At 43.0% G+C, this 20025-nt stretch overlaps 1 protein-coding gene across 1 annotated transcript in view; it reads right to left on the bottom strand.

The window, feature by feature from the left end:
- Positions 1-20025, bottom strand: part of GINS2 (GINS complex subunit 2) — a 35640-nt gene that overhangs the window by 4126 nt on the left and 11489 nt on the right. The window lies entirely within an intron of this gene.

Genomic DNA, 20025 nt, shown 5'->3' with positions numbered 1-20025 from the left:
GAGAAGCCACCACAGTGAGAAGCCCGTGCACTGCAAGCAAGAGGAGTCCCTGCTGGCTGCCACTAGAGAGGAAGCCTGCACAGCAACGAAGAATCCGCACAACCAAAGATATTAACAGACAAAAAACACTGCTCAGAAGAGAGCAAGACAACCTACAAGTAAGAGGAGCTTGAAAGCCCCAAGTCTGGAACCAAAGTGCTGAGTCCGATCCCATCCAGCAAGAACATCGCACACCGGCCTCCCCCGTCCTTTCCCCTGGCTGAGAAACCCTGGTCCTGAACCAGGCTGCAGCTGTGGTGAAGGCGTGCACAGGCCACTCTGCGTGGGGTCTCCTCTGACTGCCCACCCACCCCCAGGGCCCCTGGTGCCCACCCCCTGCCATCCTCACCCTCTCCAGCCTTCTCCCCGCACACTCCCGCACCCCAAGGGCGTGCTGGACCCCCTCTCACTGCACAGAACGGGGCGTGGCAGCTGCCCTCACTGCTGAGTGCGCCCTCCTCACTCTCCAGTCCATCAGCCTCCACGCAGCACCTTCTGTCTTAAAAAGAAAACTCTCCTCTGACTCCCCACAGTCAACGCCCCTCTCCCAGTCTAGCCCAGGCTGGTCCCAGTCTTGGGAAACGGCACCCCAGCTCCGCCAGCAGCCCCAGCGGGCACCCTCACTTCTCTCTGATCCCACGGCCTGTCCCGCAGCAAACCCTGCCCATCTGTCTTCAAAACACACCTGGACCCCAACCACATCTGCCCACCTCCATCAACCCAGTGGTCGGGCCACCCTGAGCTCCTGATGGGACCCCCGCCTGCCCTCTCTCCACACTCGTCTTCCCCACACCACAGACCGACTCTCCCTTTTTACATCTACCTCAGAGGATAAAACACCTCTGTCTGATCTCTGCAGCAGAGACCGACAACACCCAGCGTGGCCTGGGGCGGAATAGCAGCAGCTCGTACATCTCTGCTGGGTCACAAGAGCGGTTCAACCATGCTGCAGGGCTGCTGAGCGGCTCCTCCGAGAGTGAGCAGTCTGCCCTGTGAGCTGGCAGTTCCAGGGCTCTAGGCGTTTATTTACCCAAGAGAAATAAAAGCAAATACCCACAAAAAGACTCAGACACGACTGTTCACAAAGCAGCCTTGATCACAATAGCCTAAAATGGGGAACAACCCAAACATCCACCAACAGAAAATGCGGACAAGCTGTGGAATACTCACACAGTGAGTGAAACATTATTCAGGATAAAAGAATAAGGTAACAACACATACAACAACAGGGGAACGAATCTCAAGAACGTTACGCTGAATTAAAGACGTCAGAGCAAGGACTTCCCTGGTGGCCCAGGGACAAAGATGCCACGCTGCCGGTGCCGGGGTCCTAGGTTAGACCCCACATGCCAGGACTCAAGAGTGCACACACCACGGCTGAGACCCAGTGCAGCCAAATAAACGTTTAAAAGAAGCGAGAGCAAAAACTGACATGCTAGATGATTCCATGTGCGCCATCCGAGAACAGGCAGAGCTAATCCACGGTGGCAGCGGCAGCAGCGGCCCTCGTGGACTGATAAGCGATGCCCACTCCTGTGCCCAGGATGGCCCAGGCCTGTGAGAAGGCCCAGAGAAACTTTCCCACGCCTTCCCGCTGACTCGGGGCTCCCACCAGACAGGTTTTTGCCCCACATCACCTGGGGTTGGAACAGGCTGGAAAGGGAAGAAGTACCGATGGAACCAGGACCTTGGTGTGTGGGGAGCCAGCGGGGCGGGGGGCGGGGGGCAGTGCTGAGGGTATGTGTCCCTGCTTAAAAAAACCAACAAGCCCTCAAAGCCTAACGAACTTGAGTTTCCTGCCATGTTTCTGGACCACCAGCTTCACACACCCCTTTGGGATACGGACTAAAGACAAAATGCTCACGCAGTCTCTAACCTATATTTGAGTCACACTTGGCTCCAAGTGTCCAAGCTTCTAGGAGGCAGGGGCCCCTGGGTGATTCCCAAAGGGAAGGGGACAGTCAAACTCATTCAGAGGCTTTTCAGATTCTATATTCCCCCAAACCCAACCCTAGATAAATTTGAGATTCTTCTCAGTAGTGAGCCATTCTTATCACCAAGGTGAGGAAAAAAAGCCTGCAAAAGTTTGGGATAAAGACAGACAGCCTCTTTGACCCAGTATTTTCCTTTTTTTTCCCCCCAACACCTTTATACAGAGGCATAATCAACATATCATGCAATTCACCCACTCAATGGTTTTTAATATAGTCACAGAGTTGAACACCGATCACTTCAATCGACTTTACAGTATCTTCACCACCCCAAAAGGAACCCCATAATCTTTCTATCACCCACTCAAACCTCCATCCCTAGGCAACCACTAATTTCCCTTGTCTTTACGGATCTGCCTGCTCAGGACAATTCATCACATAAATAGAATAATTCAATATTTGGTCTTCGTGTCTGTGCAGCTGACAGTGGAGACAAGACGGCAGAGAGACATGAGCTCACCTCTTCTTATGAAGACACCAAAATCACAACTAAGTGCTGAACGACCATCGACAAAGACTGCTGGGGCCTACCAAAGAGATATGCTACAGCCTTTGACTGTGTGCATCACGATAAACTGTGGACAATTCTTCAAGAGATGAGAACACCAGACCACCTGACCTGCCTCCTGAGAAATCTGTATGCAGGTCAGGAAGCAACAGTTAGAACTGGACAAGGAACAACAGACTGGTTCCAAATAGGAAAAGGAGTACATCAAGGCTGTATACTGTCACCCTGCTTATTTAACTTATATGCAGAGTACATCATGAGAAACGCTGGACTGGAAGAAACACAAACTGGAATCAAGATTGCCAGGAGAAATATCAATAACCTCAGATCTGCAGATGACACCACCCTTATGGCAGAAAGTGAAAAGGAACTCAAAAGCCTCTTGATGAAAGTGAGAGAGGAGAGTGAAAAAGTTGGCTTAAAGCTCAACATTCAGAAAACGAAGATTATGGCATCCGGTCCCATCACTTCATGGGAAATAGATAGGGAAACAGTGCAAACAGTATCAGACTTTATTTTGGGGGGCTCCCAAATCACTGCAGATGGTGACTGCAGCCATGAAATTAAAAGACGCTTACTACTTGGAAGGAAAGTTATGACCAACCTAGACAGCATATTACAAAGCAGAGACATTATTTTGCCAACAAAGGTCCGTCTAGTAAAAACTACAGTTTTTCCAGTGGTCGTGTATGGATGTGAGAGTTGGACACATCTTTCCTTATAGAAAGCTGAGTGCAGAAGAATTGATGCTTTTGAACTGTGGTGTTGGAGAAGACTCTTGAGAGTCCCTTGGACAGCAAGGAGATCCAACCAGTCCATCCTAAAGGAGATCAGTCCTGAATATTCACTGGAAGGACTCATGCTGAAGCTGAAACTCCAATGCTTTGTGATGTGAAGAACAATGCCACCTGATGTGAAGAACTGATTCATCTGAAAAGACCCTGATGCTGGGAAAGATTGAAGGTGGGAGGAGAAGGGGATGACAGAGGATGAGATGGTTGGATGGCATCACAGAGTCAACGGACATGAGTTTTAGTAAACTCCAGGAGTTGGTGATGGACAGGGAGGCCTGGCGTGCTGCAGTCCATGGGATCGCAAAGAGTCGGACACAACTGAGTGACTGAACTGAACTGGCCAAAGTATTAGAGCTTCAGCTTCAGCATCAGTCCTTCCAATGAATATTCACGACTGATTTCTTTTAGGATAGACTGGATGGATCTCCTTACAGTCCAAGGGACTCTCGAGAGTCTTCTCCAACACCACAGTTCAAAAGTATCAGTTCTTCGGCACTCAATCTTCTTTATGATCCAACTCTCTCATCCATACATGACTAATGGAAAAACCATAGCTTTGACTATACAGACCCACTGCACTACAATATGAAATAAAACTTAAAAACAAACATACAGTACCTAATTAAACTCAAAAGCTTTCACACAGCAATGGAAACCAAGAACAAAACAAGACAACCTATAGAATAAATGTCTGCAAACAATAAGACCAAGAAGGGATCCATCACCAAAATTGACAAAGAGCTCACGGAGCTCAATATCAACAAAATCCAGGGCTTCCCTAGTGGCTCAGTGGTAAAGAGTCTGCCTGCCAAAGCAGGAGACACAGGTATGATCTCTGATCCCCACATCCGCAGAGCAACTACGCCGTGCTCCACAACGATAAGCATGTGCTCTAGACGCAGCAGCTGAGCCCACACCACAACCAGAAGCCTGAGCGCCCGGCGCCCACGCTCCGCAATAGGAAAGAGCCAGGTGAACGGGAGGCCGAAGACTGCAACCGAGAGCAGGCACAAGCCATTTTATTCAGAATGGATAAACTGTAAGTTTCCAGTGTTTGCCACTGAGAACTACATCCATCCTCCTGGGATAAACCATAATGGAAAAGAATATTAAAAAAAAAAAGAATGTATGTATCTAACTGTCACTACCCTGTACAGCAGAGATGGGCACAACACTGTAAATCACCTATACTTCCATTTTTTTTAAAAAAGATGAGATAATTTCCATGTGCAGCAACATGCATAGACTTTGAGATTATCATACTAAGTAAAGTAAGCCAGACACAGAAAGAAAACAAAGACAAATATCATACGATATCACTTGTGGATTCTAAAAAAAAAAAAAAATGATACAACTAAATGTATTTACAAAACAGAAACAGACTCAGTAAACAAATTTATGCTTAGCAAAAGAAAAACGTGGAGAGGAAGGATAATTTGGGAAACTGACATAAACACACTACCATATTTACAGTAAATGACCAACAAGGACCTACAGTACAACACAGGGAACTCTGCTCACCATTCTGTAAACCAAGATGGAAAAAGAATTTGAGAAACATACACGTAATACGTATCACTGAGTCATCATGCTGTGCATGTGAAACTAAAAATCACTGTTATTCAACTATATTTCAGTACCGGAGAAGGCAATGGCACCCCACTCCAGTACTCCTGCCTGGAAAATCCCAAGGATGGAGGAGCCTGGTGGGCTGCAGTCCATGGGGTCGCTAGGAGTCAGACACGACTGAGCGACTTCACTTTCACTTTTCACTTTCAAGCATTGGAGAAGGAAATGGCAACCCACTCCAGTGTTCTTGCCTGGAGAATCCCAGGGACAGAGGAGCCTGGTGGGCTGCCATCTATGGGGTTGCACAGAGTCAGACACCACTGAAGTGACTTAGCAGCAGCATACTTCAATATAAGATAAATTATTTTTAAAAAAAGCAAATAGGAGCAAATGAAAGTCAAAAGCTTTTGCACAGCAGAGGAAATCATAAAGACAATGACAAGACAACCAACAGACCAGGAGGAAATATATGCAAATGATGAGACAGACAAGGGATTAGTATCCAAAACTGACAAAGAGCTCAGGCTGCTCAATATCAAAAAACCAACTCCATCAAAAAATGGATGAGTCCTACATCAACGTGTCTCCAAAGCAGATACACAGATGGCAACAGGCTCTTGAGAACATGCTCAACATTTTCAATTGTTAGAGAAATACAAATCAAACTACAAAAAATACCACTGCACTCTGGTCAGAATGGCCATCATCAAAAAGTCTACAAAAAATAAATGCTGGAGAGGGTGTAGAGAAAAGGGAACACTCCCACACTATTATTATTAAGGAATATCGGTGCTGGAGATGACTTGAGAGTCCTATGGACTGCAAGATCAAACTAGTCAATCCTAAATGAAATCAACCCTAAATATTCATTGGAAGGGCTGATGCTGAAGTTCCAATACTTTGGCCAATCAATGTGAAAAGCCGACTCATTGGAAAAGACCCTGAGGCTGGGAGAGACTGAGGGTAGGAGAAGAAGGGGTGGCAGAGGATGAGACGGTTAGATAGCACCACAGACTCAATGGACAAGAATTTGAGCAAATTCCGGGAGATAGTGGAAGACAGAGGAGCCTGGTGTGCTGCAGTCCATGGGGTGGCAAAGAGTCAGACATGACTCAGCGATTCAACAACAGTCACTCTGGAGAACAGTTTGAAGATTCCTTAAAAAACTAAAAATAGAGCCACCATATGATCCAGCATTCGTATTCCTATGGATACAAAGAAAACCATGGTTCCAATGGACACACGCACCCTAGTGTTCACTGCAGCACTGCTTCCCACACCCAAGACATGGAAGCAACCCAAATGTTCATGGAGAGACTCATGGATGAAGAAGATGTGGTACATACATACAATGGAGTATTACTCAGCCATTAAAACAAATAAAATAATACCATCTGCAGCTACATGGATGAACCGGGATTAACATGTAGATTGTCATACCAAGTAAACTAAACCAGAGAAACACAAATATCATATGAAATGGCTTATATGTAAATTCTAAAACAAAATGATTCAAATGAATATATTTACAAAATAGAAACAGACTCACAGATTTAGAAACCAATCTTACCCTTGGCATAAAGGAAAAGTGGAGGGGAGAGAGATACTGGAGGTTGGGATTGACATGCACACACTGCCATACTTAAAATCAATACCCCACAAGGACCAACTGTGTAACACAAGGGACTGACAGCAGGGTGCCGAGAGCAAGGAGGAGCGTCCCCTTCAGCTGACTGGCCCATACTGCCTAATGGCACTGAAAGATATACAAGCCCCCCCACAATACACCCCCTACCAGTACTCCAAAATGGTCAAGGGGAAAAACCCCACCAGCGAACTGGTGGGACTTTCCCCACTGCAGCACGTGCACACACACACCACTAACCTGTGGTGGCCACTGGGCTCATCAGCTGCTCATAAACACTCCATGAAGACATATGTCTAATTAATGAGAAGGTATGTGCAGTAGAGCCTCTTGCTATATAACCTGCTGCTATCAATCAAGGTTGTCAATCAGTGACCCTCCTCAATTATGCAAATGACCTTGCCTTAAAAACTTGTACCCCAGACCTCTAGGGCCATTTGCCTCCCTTGGAGCGACCCACCTCTCTCTTGAGGTGTTCTCTCTGTTCTTTCTTTTCTTTTCTCAGTCACTCACTTGTGTCTGACTCCTGGTTACCTGTTCTTTATTGTTAATTAACTTTCTGGTAATGGTAGGATCTTAGATTCTTTTTTGGGTCCTTACTGAGAACCAAGGTCCACAGGAGGAAGGGTCTCCAGACTCTCTTTCCACTAACAGAACTCTCTGCTCACTATTCTTTAATGACCGAAAGGGGAAAAGAATTTGAAGAGAGTGGATACATGTATATATACAACTGAATCACTACACTATATACCTGAAACTAACACAACTTTCAGTTCAGTTACTCAGCCGTGTCCAACTCTTTGCAACCCCATGGACCGCAGCACGCCAGGCCTCCCTGTCCATCACCAACTCCCAGAGTTCACTCAAACTCATGTCCATTGAGTCAGTGATGCCATCCAGCCATCTCATCCTCTGTCATCCCCTTCTCCTCCCACCTTCAATCCTTCCCAGCATCAGGGTCTTTTCAAAGGAGTCAGTTCTTTGCATCAGGTGGCCAAAGTATTGGAGTTTCAGCTTCAACATCGGTTCTTCCGATGAACAATCGGGACTGATTTCCTTTAGAATGGACTGGTTGGATCTCCTTGCAGTCCATGGGACTCTCAAGAGTCTAATCCAACACCATAGTTCAAAAGCATCAATTTTTCAGCACACAGCTTTCTTTATAGTCCAACTCTGACATCCATACATGACCACTGGTAAAACCATAGCCTTGACTAGACGGACCTTTGTTGGCAAAGTAATGTCTCTGCTTTTGAATATGCTGTCTAGGTTGGTCATAACTTTCCTTCCAAGGAGTAAGCGTCTTTTAATTTCATGGCTGCAGTCACCATCTGCAGTGATTTTGGAGCCAAAAAAAATAAAGTCTGACACTGTTTCCCCATCTATTTGCCATGAAGTGATGGGACTGCATGCCATGATCTTCGTTTTCTGAATGTTGAGCTTTAAGCCAACTTTTCACTCTCCTCTTTCACTTTCATCAAGAGGCTCTTCAGTTCTTCTTCACTTTCTGCCATAAGAGTGGTGTCATCTGCATATCTGAGGTAATAGATATTTCTCCTGGCAATCTTGATTCCAGCTTGTGCTTCATCCAGCCCAGCATTTCTCATGATGTACTCCACATATAAGTTAAATAAGCAGAGTGACAATATATAGCCTTGATGTACTCCTTTTCCTATTTGGCATCAGTCTGTTTTTTCATGTCCAGTTCTAACTGTTGCTTCCTGACCTGCATACAGATTTCTCAGGAGGCAGGTCAGGTGGTCTGGTATTCTCAACTCTTGAGGCATTTTCCACAGTTTGTTGTGATCCACACAGTCAAAAGGTTTGGCATAGTCAATAAAGCAGAAGTAGATGTTTTTCTGGAACTCTCTTGCATTTTCTATGATCCAGCGGATGTTGGCAATTTGATCTCTGGTTCCTCTGCCCTTTCTAAATCCAGCTTGAACATCTGGAAGTTCACGGTTCACATATTCTTAAAGTCTGGCTTGGAGAATTTTGAGCATTACTGTACTCATGTGTGAGATGAGTGCAATTTTGCAGTAGTTTGAACATTCTTTTGGCATTGCCTTTCTTTGGGATTGGAATGAAAACTGACCTTTTCCAGTCCTGTGGCCACTGCTGAGTTTTCCAAATTTGCTGGCATATTGAATGCAGCACTTTCACGGCATCATCTTTTAGGATTTGAAATAGCTCAACTGAAATTCCATCACCTCCACTAGCTTTGTTTATAGTGATGCTTCCTAGAAAGGCCCACTTGACTTCACAGTCCAGGATGTCTGGCTCTAGGTGAGTGATCACACCATTGTGAGATTATCTGGGTCGTGAAGATCTTTTTTGTACAGTTCTTCAGTGTATTCTTGCCACCTTTTAATATCTTCTGCTTCTGTTAGGTCCATACCATTTCTGTCCTTTATCAAGCCCATTTTTACATGAAATGTTCCCTTGGTATCTCTGATTTTCTTGAGGAGATCTCTAGTCTTTCCCATTCTATTGTTTTCCTCTATTTGTTTGCACTAATCACTGAGGAAGGCTTTCTTATCTCTCCTTGTTATTCTTTAGAATTCTGCATTCAGATGCTTATATCTTTCCTTTTCTCCTTTGCTTTTCGCTTCTCTTCTTTTCACAACTATTTGTAAGTCCTTCTCAGACAGCCATTTTGCTTTTTGCATTTCTTTATTAATCAACTAAACCGCAATATAAAACAAAAATAAAAATAAGCAAAGGGGACATAATTAAACTCAAAAGCTTTTGCATAGCAAACTATAAAAAAAAATGAAAAGACAACCTTCAGAACGGTACAAAATATTTTCAAATAATTAGAGCTACAAGGGATCCATCTCCAAAATGTATAAAGTCATGCAACTTGATATAAACCCAATCCAATCACATAATGGGAAGAAGACTCCAAAAGACTTTTCTCCAAGGAACACATGTAGTTGTGCAAGAAGCATCATCATCATCGCTAATTATTAGAAGAATGCAAATCAAAACTACAATGAGATATCACCTCACGTCTGTCAGAAAGGCAGACACCAACAAGTGTACAAACAATAAACGCTGGAGAGGGTGTGTGGAGAAAAGAGAACCCTCCTCAACTGTTCGTGGCAATGTACGTTGGTGCAGCCACTGTGGAAACCAGTATAGAGGTGCTCAGACATTAAAATTAGAGCTACCATATGATCCAGCAATCCCCACCCCCCCACCGGCATCTAACTGGGCAAATATATACTTCAAAAAGATACATGCACCCCTGTGGTCATAGCAGTGCTGGTTACAACAGCTGAGACACGGTAGATATATAAATGTCCCTCAACAGATAAATTCATAAAGAAGATGTGCTACAGCCATGCACTGGAGTGCTCATCAGTCATTAAAGAGAATGAAATAATGCCACTTGCAGTAACATCAGTAGACCTGGAGATTACCATAGCAAGTGAAGTAAGCCACACAGACAAAGGCAAACATCACAGGATACAGCTTACATGCAGAATCTAAAAATATACAAATGAACTGATTTACAAAACAGAAACAGACTCAGACAAAAGCTTACCATTACCAAAGGAAAAACACGGAGTGAAGGGGTAAACTGGTAGTTTGGGATTGACATATACGCACAGAAACATTTAAAATGGATAACCAACAAGGACCTACTATACAGCACAGGGAACTCTGATTAATAATCTCTAATTATTTAAATGAAAAAAGAATTTAAGAAAGAGAAAATACATGTAATGTGTTATAACTGGATCACTTTGCTGTACACCTAAAATAACACAACATTGTTAATCAACTACATTCCAATGAAAAATAAAAACTAAAAATAAACAAATGAAACCTCATTAAATTCAAAAGGTTTTGCACAGCAAAGGAAACCATAAACAAAACAACACACAGAATGAGAGAAAATGTTGGCAAAATGATGAGACTAACAAGAGACCCATCTCCAAACTTGACAAAGAGCTCATGTAGCTAAAAAAACAATCCAATCAAAAAAACGGTCAGGAAACTTGAACAGACTTTCTCTAAAGAAGACACACACATGGCCAAGAGATGTATGAAAAGATGCCTAATATTGCTAATTAGAGACAGGCACATCAAAACTATAATGGGATATCATCTCACACTGGTCAGAATGGCCATCATCAAAAATTCTACAAACAATGAACGCTGGAGAGGGCATGGAGAAAAGAAGTCCTGCTGCACTGCGGTGTTAATACACGCTGGCGAACTTATGGAGAGCAGTATGGAGGTTTCTCAGGAATCTAAAAACAGAGCTATCCTATGATCCAAAAACCCCACTCCTGGGCACACACCCAGCCTAAATCCAAAAAGACACATGTACCCTATGCTCATAGCAGCACTGCTTACAATAGCTGAGACATGGAAGAAACCTAAATCTCCACCAACAGATGAATTCATCGAGTGGTAAATACATACAATGAAATACTATTTAGCCATTAAAAAAAGAAATGACGCCATTTGCAGCAACCTGGATGCAATTAGAGATAACTGTACTGTCAGTCAATCAGGAAGAGAAGGACACATACCACGTGGCATCAGTTACACATGGAATCTAGAGTTCGGCACAAATGAACCCGTCTACAGGACGGGAGCAGACTAACACAGAAGTCAGACTTCTGGCTGCCAGGGGAGGAGGGGTGGACAGCTACAGGGGTGGACTATGAATTCTGCACTGGTTGATGCAAACTATTTTTAGAATGCATAAATAATAAGGTCCAACTGTCTCACACTGGGAACTATATCCAACCTCCTGGGAGAAACCATAATGGAAAAGAATATTTTTAAAAATGTATACACACACACACGTGAATAATTAAGTCACTTTGCTGTACAGCAGAGATGAGCACAGCACTGTAAATCATCTATACTTCAATTTAAAAAAAAAGAATGAAATAATTCCACTTGCAGCAACAGGCATGGACACGGAGATTATCATACTAAGTCCAGGAAACCAAAGAGAGAAAGACATATCATATGATATTGCTTATATGTGGATTCTATAAAAAGTTATAGAAAGGAACTTATCTACAAAGCAGAAACAGACTCACAAACTTATGGTCAGCACAGGGGAAAAGTGGAGGGGAAGATAAATTGGGAGTTTGGGATTGATATATACACATTACTATATTTAACATAAATAACCAACAGGACCTACAGTAAAACACAGGGAACTCTGCTCACTATCCTGTAAAAACCGTAATGGAAAAAGAATTTGAGAAAGAGATACACGTAGGCATGTGCATGCTAAGTTGCTTCAATCGTGTCCGACTCTTTGCAACCCTAGGGATCGTAGCCCACTGGGCTCCTGGTCCATGGGATTCCCCAGGCAAGAACACTGAGGTGGGTTACCATGTCGTCCTCCAGGGGGTCTTCCTCAACCAGAAATTAAACCCACGTCTCTTGCATTGGCAGGTGGGTTCTTTACCATTAGAGCCACCTAAGAAGCCCAATATGTATATGTATAACTGAAATACTATGCTGTAAATCTGAAACTAAGACAACACTGTTGCTCAACTATATATTTCAATATAAAAACTAAAACCAAAAATAAACAAATACGACCAAATAAAACTCAAAAGTTTTTGCACAGCAGAGAAAACCATGCGGAAAATGACAAGACAACCCACAGAATGGGAGAAAATATTTGCAAATGAAGTGACCTACAAGAGCTTAATCTCTAAAATTTACAAACAACTCATACAATTCAACAACAAAAAAGCTTGAACAACCCAATCAAAAAATGGGCAGACAGTTTCTCTGGAGGCTCAGTGCTAAAGAATCCACCTACCAATGCAGGAGACATGGATGGATTCAATCCCTGATCCGGGAAGATGCCACTTGCTGCATAGCAACTAAGTCTGCGCACGGCATCTGTGCTCCAGAGCCTGGGAACAGCAATGACTGAGCCCACGAACTGCAACCACTGAAGCCCAAGCACCCTGCAGCCTGTACTCCACAACCAGAGTGGCCACTGCAACAAGAAGCCCATGAACCGCAACTGCAAAGTAGCCCCTGCTACCCACAAGCAGACAGAGGTGTGCAGCAGTGAAGACCCAGCACAGCCAGAATAAATCGATCACTTCTTAAAAAAATGGGCAGAAGATGTAAATAGACATTTCTCCAAAGATGGCACAGACAGATGGCAAAAAGCACATGAAAAAGATGCTCGACTCTTTTAATTATTCAGTTCAGTTGCTCAGTCGTGTCCAACTCTTTGTGACCCCATGAATCGCAGCACGCCAGGCAGGCCTCCCTGTCCATCACCAACGCCCAGAGTTTACCCAAACTCATGTCCATCGAGTCGGTGATGCCATCCAGCCATCTCATCCTCTGTTGTCCCCTCCTCCTCCTGCCCCCAATCCCTCCCAGCATGAGGGTCTTTTCCAATGAGTCAACTCTTCGCATGAGGTGGCCAAAGTACTGGAGTTTCAGCTTCAGCATCAGTCCCTCCAATGAACACCCAGGACTGATCTCCTTTAGGATTGACTGGTTGGATCTCCTTGCAGTCCAAGGGACTCTCAAGAGTCTTCTCCAACACCACAGTTCAAAAGCATCAATTCTTCGGTACTCAGCTTTCTTCACAGTCCAACTCTCACATCCATACATGACCACAGGAAAAACCATAGCCTTGACTAGATGGACCTTTGTTGGCAAAGTAATGTCTCTGCTTTTGAATATGCTATCAATATGCTATCTAGGTTGGTCATAACTTTGCTTCCAAGGAGTAAGCGTCTTTTAATTTCATGGCTGCAATCACCATCTGCAGTGATTTGGGAGGCAAAAAAAAAAAGTCTGACACTGTTTCCACTGATTCCCCATCTATTTCCCATGAACTGATGGGACCAGATGCCATGATCTTCGTTTCTGAATGTTGAGCTTTAACCCAACTTTTTCACTCTCCTTTTTCACTTTCGACAAGAGGCTTTTTAGTTCCTCTTCACTTTCTGCCATAAGGGTGGTGTCATCTGCATATCTGAGGTTATTGATATTTCTCCCGGCAATCTTGATTCCAGCTTGTGCTTCATTCAGCCCAGCGTTTCTCATGATATACTCTGCATATAAGTTAAATAAGCAGGGTGACAATATACAGCCTTGATGTACTCCTTTTCCTATTTGGAACCAGTCTGTTGTTCCATGTCCAGTTCTAACTGTTGCTTCCTGACCTGCCTACAGATTTCTCAAGAGGCAGGTCAGGTGGTCTGGTATTCCCATCTCGAGGAATTTTCCAGAGTTTATTGTGATCCACACAGTCAAAGGCTTTGGCATAGTCAATAAAGCAGAAATAGATGTTTTTCTGGAACTCTCTTGCTTTTTCAATGATCCAGCAGATGTTGGCAATTTGATCTCTGGTTCCTCTGCCTTTTCTAAAACCAGCTTGAACATCTGGAAGTTCATGGTTCATGTATTCTTGAAGTCTGGCTTGGAGAATTTTGAGCATTACTGTACTAGTGTGTGAAATGAGTGCAATTGTGTAGTAGTTTGAGCATTCTTTGGCATTGCCTTTCTTTGGGAATGGAATGAAAACTGCCCTTTTCCAGTCCTGTGGCCACTGCTGAGTTTTCCAAATTTGCTGGCATATTGAGTGCAGCACTTGCACCGCATCACCTTTCAGTATTTCAAATAGCCTAACTGGAATTCCATCTCCTCCACCAATTTTGTTCGTAGTGATGCTTTCTAAGGCCCACTTGACTTCACATTCCAGGATGTCTGGCTATAGGTGAGTGATCACACCATCGTGACTATCTGGGTCATGAAGATCTTTTTTGTACAGTTCTTCTGTGTATTCTTGCCACCTCTTCTTATTATCTTCTGCTTCTGTTATTAGAGAAATGCAAATCAAAACTACAATGAGATATCACCTCCCACCAGTCAGAATGGCCATCATCAAAAAGTCTACCAACAATAAATGCTGGAGAGGGTCTGGAGAAAAGAGTACCCTCCTACCCTGCTGGTGGGAACGTAAAATAGTGCAGCCACTATGGAGAAGAGTATGGAGGTCCTTAAAAAGCTAAAAAAACAGCTAGCATATGATCCAGGAATCCCAATCCTGGTCACGTATCTGGAGAAAACCACAGTTCCAAAGGATTACATGCACCCCAACGTTCACCACAGCACTGCTTACAGCACCCAAGACATGGAAGCAGCCCAGATGTGCAGCGACAGCTGAGTGGATAAAGAAGACGTGGTGTGTACACACAACAGAGTGTTAGTCAGCCAAAAAAAAAACAATGACATCTGCAGCAACGTGGATGAACCTGGAGATTATCATACTATGTAAACTAACCACACAGAGAAAGACAAATACCATATTATATGGTTTTATGTGAAGTCTAAAAAAAATACAAATGAATTTATTTACAAAATAGAAACAGACTCAGAGACTTAGAAAACAAACTTATTATTAGCAAAAGGGAACAGTGGAGGCGAGGGATAAATTGGGAGTATGGAAATGACATACACACACACTACTATATTTAAAATAAATAACCAACAAGGATCAACTGTATAACAGAGGAAACTCTACTCACTATTCTGTTATAACTGAAATGGGAAAAGAATTTGAACAAGTGTAGATACATGTACATATACAACTGAATCACTATGCTGTACACCTGAAACTAACAACTTTATTAATCAACTAAACTGCAATAAAAAACTAAAAATCAAAGTAAACAAATGGGACATAACTAAACAAAAACTCTCACACAGCAACAGAAACCATAAACAAAATGAAAAGATAACCCACAGAATGGGAAAAAGTATTTGCAAACGATTAGACCCACAAGATATCAATCTCCAAAATTACAAGAGCTTATGCAGCTTGATATAAAAATAAACAATCCAATCGCTTAAAGGAAGAAGACTCCAATAGACTTTTCTCCAAATACATACAGCTGTGCAAGAAGCACATGAGAAGAGATCAACATCACATAATTATTAGAGGAATGCAAAGCAGAACCAGAATGAGATATCACCTCCCATCTGTCAGAAAGGCCATCATCAACAAGTGTACAAACAATAAATACTGGAGCGGGTGTGGGGAAGAGACCCTCCAAGCTGTCGGTGGCACTGTAAGTCGGTGCAGCCACCATGGAGATCAGCATGAAGGTTCCTCAGAAAACAAAACTAGACCTACCATATGATCCAACTATTGGGCATCAGTTCAGTTCAGTCGCTCAGTCGTGTCTGACCCTTTGTGACCCCATGAATTGCAGCACGCCAGGCCTCCCTGTCCATCACCAACTCCCTGAGTTGACTCAAACTCATGTCCATCAAGTTGGCGATGCCATCCAACCATCTCATCCTCTGTCATCCCCTTCTACTGCCTTCAGTCTTTCCCAGCATCAGAGTCTTTTCCAATGAGCCAACTCTTCGCAAGAGGTAGCCAAAGTACTGGAGTTTCAGCTTTAGCATCATTCCTTCCAAAGAAATCCCAGGCCTGATCTCCTTTAGAATGGACTGGGTGGATCTCCTTGCAGTCCAAGGGACTCTCAAGAGTCTTCTCCAACACCACAGTTCAAAAGCATCAATTCTTCGGCGCTCAGCCTTCTTCACAGTCCAACTCTTGCACCCATACATGACCACAGGAAAAACCATAGCCTTGACTAGACGGACCTTTGTTGGCAAAGTAATGTCTCTGCTTTTCAATATGCTGTCTAGGTTGGTCATAACTTTGCTTCCAAGGAGTAAGCATCTTTTAATTTCATGGCTGCAATCACCATCTGCAGTGATTTTGGAGCCCCCAAAAGTAAAGTCTGACACTGTTTCCACTGATTCCCCATCTATTTCCCATGAACTGATGGGACCAGATGCCATGATCTTCATTTTCTGAATGTTGAGCTTTAAGCCAACTTTTTCACTCTCCTCTTTGACTTTCATCAAGAGGCTTTTTAGTTCCTCTTCACTTCCTGCCATAAGGGTGGTGTCATCTGCATATCTGAGGTTATTGATATTTCTCCCGGCAATCTTGATTCCAGCTTGTGCATCTTCCAGCCCAGTGTTTCTTATGATGTACTCTGCATATAAGTTAAATAAGCAGGGTGACAATATGCAGCCTTTATGTACTCCTTTTCCTATTTGGAACCAGTCTGTTGTTCCATGTCCAGTTCTAACTGTTGCTTCCTGACCTGCATATAGGTTTCTCAAGAGGCAGGTCAGATGGTCTGGTATTCCCATCTCTTGAAGAATTTTCCACAGTTTATTGTGATCCACACAAAGGCTTTGGCATAGTCAATAGCAGAAATAGATGTTTTTCTGGAACTCTCTTGCTTTTTCCATAATCCAGTGGATGTTGACACTTTGATCTCTGGTTCCTCTGCCTTTTCTAAAGCCAGATTGAACATCTGGAAGTTCACGGTTCACGTATTGCGGAAGCCTGGCTTGGAGAATTTTGAGCATTGCTTTACTATCGTGTGAGATGACTGCAATTCTGCGGTAGTTTGAGCATTCTTTGGCATTGCCTTTCTTGGACAAAACTATAATTCAAAAAGTTACAATGCACCCTATGTTCATAGCAGCACTGCTTACAATAGCTGAGACATGGAAGAAACCCAAATGTCCATCAACAGATAAATTCATAAAGATGAATTCATATATATTTATATGGTAAATACACACAATGAAATACTACTCATCCATAAAAAAGAATAGTATGATGCCATTTGCAGCAACATGGATGGAACTAGACATCACCAAACTAAGTGAGGTAAGTCAGGACAAATCATATATCAGTTATATGTGGAATCTAAAATATGGCATATCCTGGAGCAGGAAATGGCAACCCACTCAGTATTCTTGCCTAAAATCCCATGGACAGAGGAGCCTGGCGGGCTACAGTCCATGGGGTCGCAAAGAGTCTGACACAATTTACCTACTGAGCGCACACGTGTACACACAAACACAGCGTTACAGAACAGAAAGCAGACACAGCATCATTCTTAATTTTTCCATATTTATATGCAATTAAAACGTAGAAAAAGGTGGGAGAGGAGATGGAAGTATTAGTGACAATCACCCATACCCTTACACCTGCAAGTCCAATTCTATTGTGAGAACTTGAAATATATGATAAAAAAAAAAATCCAGTGTGTGTGCATATATACTGTACATTTAAATTTTCCCTAGCTTGTCTGAGGAGAGGGTAGAAGCAACAGTATGCTTGGCACAAGGCTTCTTTTTTTTTTTTTTCCAAGATTTTTTTTGATGTGTACCAATTTTTTAAACTCTTTATTGAAGTTGTTACAATAGTGTTTGTAACACTATTTTTGGATTTTTGGCTGCAGCATGTGGGATCTTAGTTTCCTGACCAGGGACTGAACTCCTACCCTCTGCATCGGATGGTAAAGTATTAGCCACTGCATCACCAGGGAAGTCCATGGCATGTGGTTCCTCAATGCTGTTCTCCATTAAAATAAAACAAGCTGAGAAGACCAATCTGAGTTTGGGGTAGGGAAAGCTTAACTAAGCCTGAAACATCTTGTCCCAGAAATAAAAATGTGCTCAAAGAATGATAGTGACATAATAAAAGGACAGAGCAGCCAGCCCAAAAGGGCTCCCACTGGCCAAATTTGAAATAACTTTAATATTAAAGTATATAGTAAAATATAGTTGGTTTTAACCAATTGCATAAAATAAAAATCCATTAGTTTCTTTTAATATAAATAAATGCATACATATATACATAATTAGATGTGATGGGCTCTCTTTTACAATAAAATGACAGCAAATAAGTATAGAAGTAAATCAATGGATGCAAAAACTGCTAGGTAAGAAAATGATAAGAAAACAGATCAAAGTTAAGTTCATCGATTTCAGGGCAATCTGATGTTATGTGCCTCTGTTTTTCTTTTTGGAGGACAGTTGCTCTACAATGCTGTGTTAGTTTCTACTGGACAGCGAAGTGAATCAGCTATGCTGTGCTCAGTCGCTCAGTCACGTCCAACTCTTTGCCACCCCGTGGACTGCAGCCCGCCAGGCTCTTCTGTCCATGGGATTCTCCAGGCAAGAATACTGGAGTGGGTTGCCATGCCCTCCTCCAGGGGATCTTCCCAGCCCAGGGATCAAACTCAGGTAGCTCGCATTGCAGGCAGATTTTTTACCATTTGAGCCACCAGGAAAGCCCAAGAATACTGGAGAGGACAGCTTATCCCTTCTCTAGGGATCTTCTCAACCCAGGAATCGAACTGGGGTTTGCTGCATTGCAAGCAGATTCTCTACCAACTGAGCTACCAGAGAAGCCTAAATCAGCTATATATATACATATGCTGCTGCTGCTGCTAAGTTGCTTCAGTCATGTCCGACTCTGTGGGACCTCATAGACGGCAGCCCACCAGGCTCCCCCATCCCTGGGATTCTCCAGGCAAGAACACTGGAGTGGGTTGCCATTTCCTTCTCCAATGCATGAAAGTGAAAAGTCAAAGTGAAGTCGCTCAGTTGTATCCGACTCCCAGCGACCCCAGGGACTGCAGCCCACCAGGCTCCTCCGTCCATGTCATTTTCCAGGCAAGAGTACTGGAGTGGGGTGCCATTGCCTTCTCTGATATATATACATATACCGCCTCTTTTTTTTTGGTTTCCTTCCCATTATATGCCTCTTGATATAATGCAATGAGGAAGCCCCAACATCACTTCCCAGGCATCTCTGCTAAAAATGTATAACCTGAATCTAATTCTGAGGAAATGTGAGGCAAATCCAAGCTGACAGACAGTCTATAAAATAACTGCTGTACCCTTAAAAATTTTAAGATCGATAAAGACAAAGATTGAGGAAATGTTCCAGATTAAAGGAATCTATAGAAAAAGAGCACTAAATCCCTTGCGGGACTGTTAACTGGATCCTGAAATGGAGAAATAATAGCTGTAGAGGACACTAGTGGGACAATTTAAAAATCTGAATATGGATTGTGAATTAGATAATAATATTGTATCAGTGCTAAATTTCATAATTTGGAGAATTATACTGAAGTAATATAAGAAAATACTCTTGCTCTTAGGAAGTACACATTGTGTACTGCTAAAGGCATACATTGTCTCCAACTTATTCTCAGTGATTCAGGAAAAAATTAATATGCCTATACACTGGAATGGGTGAATTTAACTCAGATGACCATTATATCTACTACTGCAGGCAGGAATCCCTTAGAAGAAATGGAGTGGCCACCATGGTCAACAAAAGAGTCCGAAATGCAGTACTTGGATGCAATCTCAAGAACAACAGAATGATCTCTGTTCGTTTCCAAGGCAAACCATTCAATATCACAGTAATCCAAGTCTATGCCCCAACCAGTAATGCTGAAGAAGCTGAAGTTGAACGGTTCTATGAAGACCTACAAGATCTTTTAGAACTAATACCCAAAAAAGATGTCCTTTTCATTATAGGGGACTGGAATGCAAAAGTAGGAAGTCAAGAAACACCTGGAGTAACAGGCAAATTTGGCCTTGGGATACGGAATGAAGCAG

Source organism: Bos mutus, chromosome 18, assembly GCF_027580195.1.
Source record: "Bos mutus isolate GX-2022 chromosome 18, NWIPB_WYAK_1.1, whole genome shotgun sequence".
Taxonomy (NCBI): domain Eukaryota; kingdom Metazoa; phylum Chordata; class Mammalia; order Artiodactyla; family Bovidae; genus Bos; species Bos mutus.
This window is presented reverse-complemented; position numbering and strand designations above follow the sequence as displayed.